Source organism: Salvelinus alpinus, chromosome 34 (genome assembly GCF_045679555.1).
Source record: "Salvelinus alpinus chromosome 34, SLU_Salpinus.1, whole genome shotgun sequence".
Classification (NCBI taxonomy): Eukaryota; Metazoa; Chordata; class Actinopteri; order Salmoniformes; family Salmonidae; genus Salvelinus; species Salvelinus alpinus.
The window spans coordinates 8163901-8176164 of NC_092119.1; the positions used below are offsets into that span (position 1 = coordinate 8163901).

Below are 12264 nucleotides of genomic sequence, written 5' to 3' on the forward strand. Positions count from 1 at the left end.
GAACACAGGATCAGAAACATTACAAACAGACAGGAGACAGAAGAGACAGAACACAGAGGATCAGAAACATTACAAACAGACAGGAGACAGAAGAGACAGAACACAGGATCAGACGATCAGAAACACGGGATCTTTCTGAAACAGTAGAAACAGACAGGAGGAGGAAACTCCCAACTATTTGACCAAAACAAAAGTTTGAATATATGAATATGTGCACTGTTACTTATGCATAAATTATCACCACCATCTCATGGACAAAGTTAAGAGAGTTCTGAGATAGTGCCCTCTGTAATTATTATGACATTGACACATTGTTGTTTTGGCTCACGCTGTCACACCCTGATCTGAGTCACCTGTCCTTATGATTGTCCCCCCTCCAGGTGTCGCCCATCTTCCCCATTATCCCCTGTGTATTTATACCTGTGTTTTCTGTCTGTCTGTGCCAGTTCTTCTTGTTTATCCTGTCAGCTTCTGTCTTTTCCCAGACTCTCTTTTGCTCGTCCTCCTGGTTTTTGACCTTTGCCTGTCCTGACCCTGTACCCACCTGCCTGACCTCTCTGCCTGTCCGTCTGCCGTCCTGTACCTTTGCTCCACCTCTGGATTATCGACCCCTGCCTGCCTTGACCTGTCTTTGCCCCTGTTGCTACAATAAACATTGATACTTCGACAGTCTGCATCTGGGTCTGACCTTGGTTCTGATACAAGCACTTTGGATTTGAAATTATACAGTGACTGACTATGAGGTTAAAGTGCAGACTGTCAGCTTCAATTTGAGGAAATTTTAAATTGAATTACAGCACTTTTTGTACATAGACAAATTCACATATGTGTACTAGTATTTGGTTCCATGTTCCTAGCACGCAATGACTACATCAAGATTGTGACTTTTTAAGCTTGTTGGATGCATATTGTAACGATTCTCGTCCTCTTCGTCTGAGGAGTATGAAGGATCGGACCAATATGCAGCGTGGTAAGTGTTCGTCATCTTTTAATAATAACCGAACACGACAAAAAACAAAAATAACAAAGTGAATGAATAACGAAAACCGAAACAGTCCTGAATGGTGACACAAACACAAAAACAGGAAACAAACACCCCCACAACCAAAATGGGGAAAACAGGCTACCTAAATATGATTCTCAATCAGAGACAACGATCGACAGCTGCCTCTGATTGAGAACCATATCAGGCCAGACATAGAAATACAACAACATAGAAAACAGAACAGACTACCCACCCAAACTCACGCCCTGACCAACCTAAAAAGAAACTAAGGTCAGAATGTGACACATTTGCTGTTTGTTTTGGTTGTGTTTCAGATTATTTTGTGCCCAATAAAATTAATGGTAAATAATGTGTCATTTTGGAGTCACTTTTATTGTAAAAGAGAATAGAATATGTCTCTAAACATTTCTACATTAATGTGGATGCTACCATGATTATGGATAACCCTAAATTATTTGTGAATAATTATATGTGGGGAAGTTACCATGTAGAAGTGTTTAGAGACATATTCTATTCTAATTTACAATAAAAGTTACTCCATAATAATTACAGAGGGTACTGTATATCCACCTGACATAAATGTCAGTTTTACTCACAAAGAGAACGGATTGAATGACCAAAATATTCAAAATGATACAGTCTACACTAGAATTACAGTCTATATTACCAATACAGTCTATACAAACATGTCTTGTCTGCAGTCCACTTGCTAGGCTAAGGTTATAACCTGTTTTTGTTGTTTTTTCTATGGTAGATCAAACATTCAGGACAGAACAAAAATATTGTATGAAGGTTAAGAGGAATATAAAATGGAATATAAAAATGTTTCTAATAATGTCTAATGATTCTGTAATTTAGGAGTACTTAGATTATGAATGAACAGAGAAACGACCCACCTTGTTATCTCTTGTACCACATTAGCCAAGACTGCTGGCTCGATAGCATCCACCTGGCCTCCAGACCAGAGAGACAGCAGGAAGAGAAGGACAACTCCCCTCATAGCTACACACACAGCTGAAACACACAGGAACACACTATATATACACACACATCTGAAACACACAGGAACACACTATATATACACACAGCTGAAACACACAGGAACACACTATATATACACACAGCTGAAACACACAGGAACACACTATATATACACACAGCTGAAACACACAGGAACACACTATATATACACACATCTGAAACACACAGGAACACATTATATACACACACAGCTGAAACACACATGAACACACTATATATACACACAGCTGAAACACACGATATATACACACACAGCTGAAACACACAGGAACACACTATATATACACACACAGCTGAAACACACAGGAACACACTATATATACACACACAGCTGAAACACACAGGAACACACTATGTATACACACACAGCTGAAACACACAGGAACACACTATATATACACACACAGCTGAAACACACAGGAAGACACTATATATACACACACAGCTGAAACACACAGGAACACACTATATATACACACACAGCTGAAACACACAGGAAGACACTATATATACACACACAGGAACACACAGGAACACACTATATATACACACAGCTGAAACACACAGGAACACACTATATATACACACACAGCTGAAACACACAGGAACACACTATATATACACACAGCTGAAACACACAGGAACACACTATATATACACACAGGAACACACAGGAACACACTATATATACACACAGCTGAAACACACAGGTACACACTATATATACACACAGCTGAAACACACAGGAACACACTATATATACACACACAGGAACACACAGGAACACACAGGAACACACTATATATACACACACAGGAACACACAGGAACACACTATATATACACACACAGGAACACACAGGAACACACTATATACACACACACATCTGAAACACACAGGAACACACTATATATACACACAGCTGAAACTATATAAACACTGACAATACAAAACATTATGAACACCTACTCCTTCCATCACATAGACTGACCACAGACTGACCACAGACTGACCACAGACTGACCATAGACTGGCCACAGACTGACCACAGACTGACCACAGACTGACCATAGACTGGCCACAGACTGGCCACAGACTGACCACAGACTGACCATAGACTGACCATAGACTGACCACAGACTGACCACAGACTGACCACAGACTGACCACAGACTGACCATAGACTGACCACAGACTGACCACAGACTGACCATAGACTGACCATAGACTGACCAGGTGAATCCAGGTGAAAGCTATGATCCCTTAATTGTTGTCACTTGTTAAACCCACTTCAATCAGTGTAGATGAAGAGGAGGAGACAGGTTAATAAGGAAGGATTATAAACAATGAGACAATTGAGACATGGATTGTGTATCTGTGCCATTCAGATGAAGTGCCTTTAAACAGGGTATGGTAGTAGTTGCCAGGCACACTGGTTTGAGTGTGTCAAGAACTGCAACGCTGCTGGGTTTTTCACGCTCAACAGTTTCCCGTGTGTATCAAGAATGGTTCACCACCCAAAGGACATCCAGCCAACTTGACACAACTGTGGGAAGCATTGGAGTCAACATGGGCCAGCATCCCTGTGGAACTGGGCCAGCATCCCTGTGGAACGCTTTCGACACGTTGTAGAGTCCATGTCCTGATGAACTGAGGATGTTCTGAGGGAAACCGGGGTAACTTAGTATTAAGGTGTTCTTAATGTTTTGTATACTCAGTGTTAAATTATTCTGTTTAGGAGCCCATGGAGGGCTACAAAGGTCCTAATTATATAAAATCAACAATGTTGGTAAGCAGTAAAGATAACATATATAAGTCAAGTAGAATAAACTTACAGAGATTGTAGATGGCTGGTTTATGACCTCTAGATTGTAGATGGCTGGTTGATGTCCTCTAGATTGTAGATGGCTGGTTGATGACCTCTAGATTGTAGATGGCTGGTTTATGTCCTCTAGATTGTAGATGGCTGGTTTATGTCCTCTAGATTGTAGATGGCTGGTTGATGTCCTCTAGATTGTAGATGGCTGGTTTATGTCCTCTAGATTGTAGATGGCTGGTTTATGTCCTCTAGATTGTAGATGGCTGGTTGATGTCCTCTAGATTGTAGATGGCTGGTTTATGTCCTCTAGATTGTAGATGGCTGGTTTATGTCCTCTAGATTGTAGATGGCTGGTTTATGTCCTCTAGATTGTAGATGGCTGGTTAATGTCCTCTAGATTGTAGATGGCTGGTTTATGTCCTCTAGATTGTAGATGGCTGGTTTATGTCCTCTAGATTGTAGATGGCTGGTTTATGTCCTCTAGATTGTAGATGGCTGGTTGATGTCCTCTAGATTGTAGATGGCTGGTTTATGTCCTCTAGATTGTAGATGGCTGGTTTATGTCCTCTAGGTTGTAGATGGCTGGTTTATGTCCTCTAGATTGTAGATGGCTGGTTTATGTCCTCTAGATTGTAGATGGCTGGTTTATGTCCTCTAGATTGTAGATGGCTGGTTGATGACCTCTAGATTGTAGATGGCTGGTTTATGTCCTCTAGATTGTAGATGGCTGGTTTATGTCCTCTAGATTGTAGATGGCTGGCTGATGTCCTCTAGATTGTAGATGGCTGGTTTATGTCCTCTAGATTGTAGATGGCTGGTTTATGTCCTCTAGATTGTAGATGGCTGGTTTATGTCCTCTAGATTGTAGATGGCTGGTTTATGACCTCTAGATTGTAGATGGCTGGTTGATGTCCTCTAGGTTGTAGATGGCTGGTTTATGACCTCTAGATTGTAGATGGCTGGTTTATGTCCTCTAGATTGTAGATGGCTGGTTGATGTCCTCTAGGTTGTAGATGGCTGGTTTATGACCTCTAGATTGTAGATGGCTGGTTGATGTCCTCTAGGTTGTAGATGGCTGGTTTATGTCCTCTAGATTGTAGATGGCTGGTTTATGACCTCTAGATTGTAGATGGCTGGTTTATGTCCTCTAGATTGTAGATGGCTGGTTGATGTCCTCTAGATTGTAGATGGCTGGCTGATGTCCTCTAGATTGTAGATGGCTGGTTTATGTCCTCTAGATTGTAGATGGCTGGTTGATGTCCTCTAGGTTGTAGATGGCTGGTTTATGACCTCTAGATTGTAGATGGCTGGTTTATGTCCTCTAGATTGTAGATGGCTGGTTGATGTCCTCTAGATTGTAGATGGCTGGTTTATGTCCTCTAGGTTGTAGATGGCTGGTTTATGACCTCTAGATTGTAGATGGCTGGTTTATGTCCTCTAGATTGTAGATGGCTGGTTGATGTCCTCTAGGTTGTAGATGGCTGGTTTATGTCCTCTAGATTGTAGATGGCTGGTTTATGTCCTCTAGATTGTAGATGGCTGGTTGATGTCCTCTAGATTGTAGACGGCTGGTTTATGTCCTCTAGATTGTAGATGGCTGGTTTATGTCCTCTAGATTGTAGATGGCTGGTTGATGTCCTCTAGATTGTAGATGGCTGGTTTATGTCCTCTAGATTGTAGATGGCTGGTTTATGTCCTCTAGATTGTAGATGGCTGGTTTATGTCCTCTAGATTGTAGATGGCTGGTTTATGTCCTCTAGATTGTAGATGGCTGGCTGATGTCCTCTAGATTGTAGATGGCTGGTGTATGTCCTCTAGATTGTAGATGGCTGCCTGATGTCCTCTAGATTGTAGATGGCTGGTTTATGTCCTCTAGATTGTAGATGGCTGGTTTATGACCTCTAGATTGTAGATGGCTGGTTGATGTCCTCTAGATTGTAGATGGCTGGTTTATGTCCTCTAGATTGTAGATGGCTGGTTTATGTCCTCTAGATTGTAGATGGCTGGTCTATGTCCTCTAGATTGTAGATGGCTGGTTTATGTCCTCTAGATTGTAGATGGCTGGTTGATGTCCTCTAGATTGTAGATGGCTGGTTTATGTCCTCTAGATTGTAGATGGCTGGTTTATGTCCTCTAGATTGTAGATGGCTGGTTTATGTCCTCTAGATTGTAGATGGCTGGTCTATGTCCTCTAGATTGTAGATGGCTGGTTGATGTCCTCTAGATTGTAGATGGCTGGTTTATGTCCTCTAGATTGTAGATGGCTGGTTTATGTCCTCTAGATTGTAGATGGCTGGTTGATGTCCTCTAGATTGTAGATGGCTGGTTGATGTCCTCTAGATTGTAGATGGCTGGTTTATGTCCTCTAGATTGTAGATGGCTGGTTTATGTCCTCTAGATTGTAGATGGCTGGTTTATGTCCTCTAGATTGTAGATGGCTGGTTTATGTCCTCTAGATTGTAGATGGCTGGTTTATGACCTCTAGATTGTAGATGGCTGGTTTATGTCCTCTAGATTGTAGATGGCTGGTTTATGTCCTCTAGATTGTAGATGGCTGCCTGATGTCCTCTAGATTGTAGATGGCTGGCTGATGTCCTCTAGGTTGTAGATGGCTGGTTGATGTCCTCTAGATTGTAGATGGCTGATGTCCTCTATCCAAGACAAAACAGATGAAGGTTAACTCAAGTTATGGAAAACATCTAAAACAAACTTAGACATTTTCTTTACATTTTCTTTATTACAATCAGCAGAACAACAGTTATCACATTTAGTTCAGAGAGAAGATACTAATTCACCAGGTACCTGTTGAAGGGTTGTTGCTGTGTCCATGTGAGCAGCGCTTTATAGGGGATTTATGTGTCAATATTTATCCAAAGGAAGGGAGGGCAGAGGGAGGGACAGAGGGAGTTGGTATCATTACCATATTACCATATATGGTACAGGGGACAGGGAGGGCAGAAGGAGAGACAGGTGATGCAGTAGCTATACAGGAAATAGACTGTTGTTATTGACCTGGTCACAGCATTGTTATTTTCTTGCTACTTTCTTTTGCTTAATGCTTTGTTTTATTCATATTATCTCTTTCATACATCTGCAAAATATGTTGAATGTAAAGTCTATTGTCTCTGTCATTCCCAGTAGTTATTTATATGTTTAATACAACTTTGTCTATACATTTTCTTTTAAATACTGTACCAGTCAAAAGTTTGGACATACCTACTCATTATAGGGTTTTTCTTTATTTTGACTATTTTCTACATTGTAGAATAATAGTGAAGACATCAAAACTATGAAATAAAACATATGGAAGCATGTATTAACCAAAAAAGTTTAAACAAATCAAAATGTATTTTTTATTTGAGATTCTTCAAAGTAGCCACCCTTTGCCTTGATGACAGATTTGCAGACTCTTGGCATTTTGTCAACCAGATTCATGAGGTAGTCACCTGGAATGCATTTCAATTAACAGGGGTGCCTTGTTAAAATACAATGTGTGGAATTGATTTCCTTATTAATGTGTTTGAGCCAATCAGTTGCGCTGTGACAAGAGGGGGGGGGGGGGTATACAAAAGAATTTGGAATTTGGTAAAAGTCTATTTTATGGCAAGAACAGAGAAACGCTTGGGCACAATACTGTTTTACAATTTATTTTCCATTATGGTCCTCTGCACAAACATACATGAATACAAATACATCATTCCAACAGCACCAACAGGAGGAAACAGTACTAGAAACATTAAAGATGGGAGTGAAATATATAGTTCAGTGTGAGAGGTTCATGACATGTTCTCTAAAGGATCACTGCACTTGCCAACGGGACAGGAACAATGCATTTTGAGAGGTTCATGACATGTTCTCTAAAGGATCACTGCACGAGCCAACGGGACAGGAACAATGCATTTTGAGAGGTTCATGACATGTTCTCTAAAGGATCACTGCACTAGCTAACAGGATATATACTCTGTTTACTTGAGACACGCCTTCATCCGTCTTCTACGGAATTTAAATGACATCATTCAATAAGAAATTCCCTATAGTTCCAAGGAATGTTTGCCAAGTAACAACAAGCCACATTGGAAGATCACAAGACAGGATACACAGCACTCAATGCACACAGTCACTAACTGTTAACCCTGTGTTGATACCAACATGTTACAGTCACTAACCATTAACCTTGTGCTGCTACCAACATGTTACAGTCACTAACCATTAACCCAGTGTTGATACCAACATGTTACAGTCACTAACCATTAACCCTGTGTTGCTATCAATATGTTACAGTCACTAACTGTTAACCCTGTGTTGATACCAACATGTTACAGTCACTAACTGTTAACCCTGTGTTGCTACCAACATGTTACAGTCACTAACCATTAACCCTGTGTTGCTACCAACATGTTACAGTCACTAACTGTTAACCCTGTGTTGATACCAACATGTTACAGTCACTAACCATTAACCCTGTGTTACTACCAACATGTTACAGTCACTAACCATTAACCCTGTGTTGTTACCAACATGTTACAGTCACTAACTGTTAACACTGTGTTGTTACCAACATGTTACAGTCACTAACCGTTAACCCTGTGTTGATACCAACATGTTACAGTCACTAACCATTAACCCTGTGTTGCTACCAACATGTTACAGTCACTAACCATTAACCCTGTGTTACTACCAACATGTTACAGTCACTAACCATTAACCCTGTGTTACTACCAACATGTTACAGTCACTAACTGTTAATCCTGCATTTGTATTTGTATTTGTATTTATTATTGATCCCCATCAGTTCCTGCCAAGGCAGCAGCTACTCTTCCTGGGGTTTATTATGGATCCCCTAGTTCTTTACAAGGCAGCAGCTACTCTTCCTGGGGTTTATTATGGATCCCCATTAGTTCCTGCCAAGGCAGCAGCTACTCTTCCTGGTATTTATTATGGATCCCCATTACCTCCTGCCCAAGCAGCAGCTACTCTTCCTGGTGTTTATTATGGATCCCCATTAGTTCCTGCCAAGGCAGCAGCTACTCTTCCTGGGGTTTATTATGGATCCCCGTTAGTTCCTTCCAAGGCAGCAGCTACTCTTCCTTGGGTCTTGCAAAATTAAGGCAGTTATAAAATTTTAAAAACATTACAATACATTCATAACAGATTTCACAACACACTAAGTGTGTGTCCTCAGGTCCATACTCCACTACCACATGTCTACACCACAAAATCAATGTGTACGTGTGTGTATAGTGCGTATGCTATCGTGTGTGTGTGTGTATGCACGTGTCTGTGCCTATGTTTGTGTTGCTTCACAGTCCCAGCTTTCCAGGTGTTTTTTTTATCTGTTTTTTAAATCTGATTCTACTGCTGCATCAGTTACTTGATGTGGAATAGAGTTCCATGTAGTCATTGCTCTATGTAGTACTGTGGGCCTCCCATAGTCTGTTCTGGACTTGGGGACTGTGGAGAGACCTCTGGTTGCATGTATTGTGGGGTATGCATGGGTGTCTGAGCTGTGTGCTAGTCGTTTAAACAGACAGCTCAGTGCATTCAGCTTGTCAACACTTCTTACAAAAACAAGTAGTGATGAAATCAATCTCTCCTCCATTTTCAGCCAGGAGAGATTGACATGTATATTATTAATATTTGCTCTTTGTGTACATCCAAGGGCAATCCGTGCTGCCCTGTTCTGAGAAAATTGCAATTTTCCTAAGTCCCTCTTTGTGGCACCTGACCACATGACTGAAAGCACGTATATACTACCAACGGGACATGAAAAACTGTAATATCTTATGTTTCACCAAGTCGTGGCTGAACGACGATTTTAAGAACACACAGCTGTCGGATTATACACTGTATCGGCAGGATAGAACAGCAGCCTCTGGTATGACATGGGGCGGGGACCTATGCATTTATGTAAACAACAGCTGGTGCATGATATCTAAGGAAGTCTCAATGTTTTGCTCACCTGAGGAGAGTATCTCATGACAAGCTGTAGACCACACTATCTACCTAGAGAGTTTTCATCTGTATTTTTTGTGGCTGTCTACATACCAACACAGACCGATGCTGGCACTAAAACCACACTCAATGAGCTGTATACCGCAATAAGCAAACTGGAAAACGCTCATCCAAAGGTGGTGCTCCTAGTGGCTTTAATGCAGAGAAACTTAAATCAGTTTTACCTCATTTATATCAGCATGTTAAATGTGCAACCAGAGGAATGTTTTTAGACCACCTTTACTCCACACACAGAGACTCGTACGAAGCTCTCCCTCACCCTCCATTTCGCGAATCTGACCATAATTCTATCCTCCTGATTCCTGCTTACAAGCAAAATTTAAAGCAGGAAGCACCAGTGACTCAGTCTATAAAAAAGTGGTCAGATGAAGCAGATGCTAAGCTACAGGACTGTTTTGCTAACACAGACTGGAATATGTTCCGGGATTCTTCCGATGGCATTGAGGACATCAGTCACCACATCAGTCACTGGCTTTATCAATAAGTGCATCGATGACGTCGTCCCCACAGTGACAGTACGTACATACACCAAACAGAAGCCATGGATAACAGGCAACATTCGCACTGAGCTAAAGGGTAGAGCTGCCGCTTTCAAGGAGCGGGACTCTAACCCAGAAACTTATAAGAAACCCCGCTATGCCCTCCGACGAACCATCAAACAGGCAAAGTGTCAATACAGGACTAAGATCGAATCGTACTACACCAGCTCTGATGCTCGTCAGATGTGGCAGGGCTTGAAAACTATTACGGACTACAAAGGGAAGCACAGCCGTGAGCTGCCCAGTGACACGAGCCTACCAGACGAGCTAAATAACTTCTATGCTCGCAGGTCAACATTTACAAGGCCGCAGGGCCAGATGGATTAACAGGACGTGTAATCCGAGCATGCGCTGATCAACTGGCAAGTGTCTTCACTGACATTTTCAACCTCTCCCTTTCTGAGTCAGTAATACCAACATGTTTCAAGCAGACCACCATAGTCCCTGTGCCCAAGAACACTAAGGTAACCTGCCGAAATGACTACCGACCTGTAGCACTCACGTCTGTAGCCATGAAATGCTTTGAAAGGCTGGTCATGGCTCACATCAACACCATTATCCGAGAAAACCTAGACCCACTCCAATTTGCATACAACATATCCACAGATGATGAAATCTCTATTGCAATCCACACTGCCCTTTCCCACTTGGACAAAAGGATCACCTATGTGAGAATGCTATTCATTGACTACAGCTAAACACTAAACACCTCCCTTTGCAACTGGATTCTAGACTTCCTGACGCCGCCCCCCCCCCCCCCCAGGTGGTAAGTGGTAAGGGTAGGTAACAACACATCCACACGCTGATCCTCAACACTGGGGACTTTCAGGGGTGCGTGCTCAGCCCCCTCCTGTACCCCCTGTTCACTCATGACTGCAAGGCCAAGCACAACTCCCATATCATCATTAAGTTTGCTGATGACACAACAGTGGTATGCCTGATCACCGAGAGAGACCTGACCCTATGGTGCAAGGACAACATCCCCTCCCTCAACGTGATGAAGACAAAGGAGATGATTGTGGACTACAGGAAAAGGAGTACCGAGCACGCCCCCATTCTCATCGACGGGGCCGTAGTGGAGCAGGTTGAGAGCTTCAAGATCCTTGGCGTCCACATCACCAACAAACTAACATGGTCCAAGCACACCAAGACAGTCGTGAAGAGGGCACGACAAAACCTATTCCTCCTCAGGAGACTCAGAAAATTTGGCATGGGTGCTCAGATCCTCAAAAGGTTTTACAGCTGCACCATCGAGAGCATCCTGACGGGTTGCATAACTGCCTGTTATGGCAACTGCTTAGCCTCCAACAGAGGGTAATGAGTTCGGCCCAAGACATCACCGGGACCAAGCTTCCTGCCATCCAGGACCTCTATACCAGGCGGTGTCAGAGGAAGGCCCTAAAAATGGCCAAAGACTCCAGCCACCCTAGTCATAGACTGTTCTCTCTGCTACCGCACGTCAAGTGGTACTGGAACGTCGCCAAGTCTAGGTCCAAGAGGCTTGTAAACAGCTTCTACCCCCAAGCCATAAGACTCCTGCACAGCTAATCAAATGGCTACCCAGACTATTGCAGTCCCCCCCCCCCCCCATGCTGCTTCTACCCTCTGTTATTATCTATGCATAGCCACATTAATAACCCTACCTGCATGTACATAATTACCTCAATTACCTCGACACCGGTGCCCCCGCACATTGACACATTGACTCTGAAACGGTACCCCCTGTATATGGCCCCGCTATTGTTATTTACTGCTGCTCTTTAACAATTCGTTTTTCTTATCTCTTACTTTTTTTCTAGGTATTTTAAAACTGCATTGTTGGTTAAGGGCTTGTAGGTAAGCATTTC

At 42.3% G+C, this 12264-nt stretch overlaps 1 protein-coding gene across 2 annotated transcripts in view; it reads right to left on the minus strand.

The window, feature by feature from the left end:
* Positions 1–4825, minus strand: part of LOC139563450 (uro-adherence factor A-like) — a 296516-nt gene extending 291691 nt beyond the window's left edge. The window contains exons 1-2 of one of the 2 annotated variants that reach the window (XM_071382133.1): positions 4809–4825; positions 3883–4750 (exon numbers count right to left, since the gene is read on the minus strand). The gene's annotated coding sequence lies outside the window, so the exon portion shown is untranslated. The other variant, XM_071382132.1, reaches the window with a different exon arrangement.
* Positions 4826–12264: the final 7439 nt, after the last annotated feature.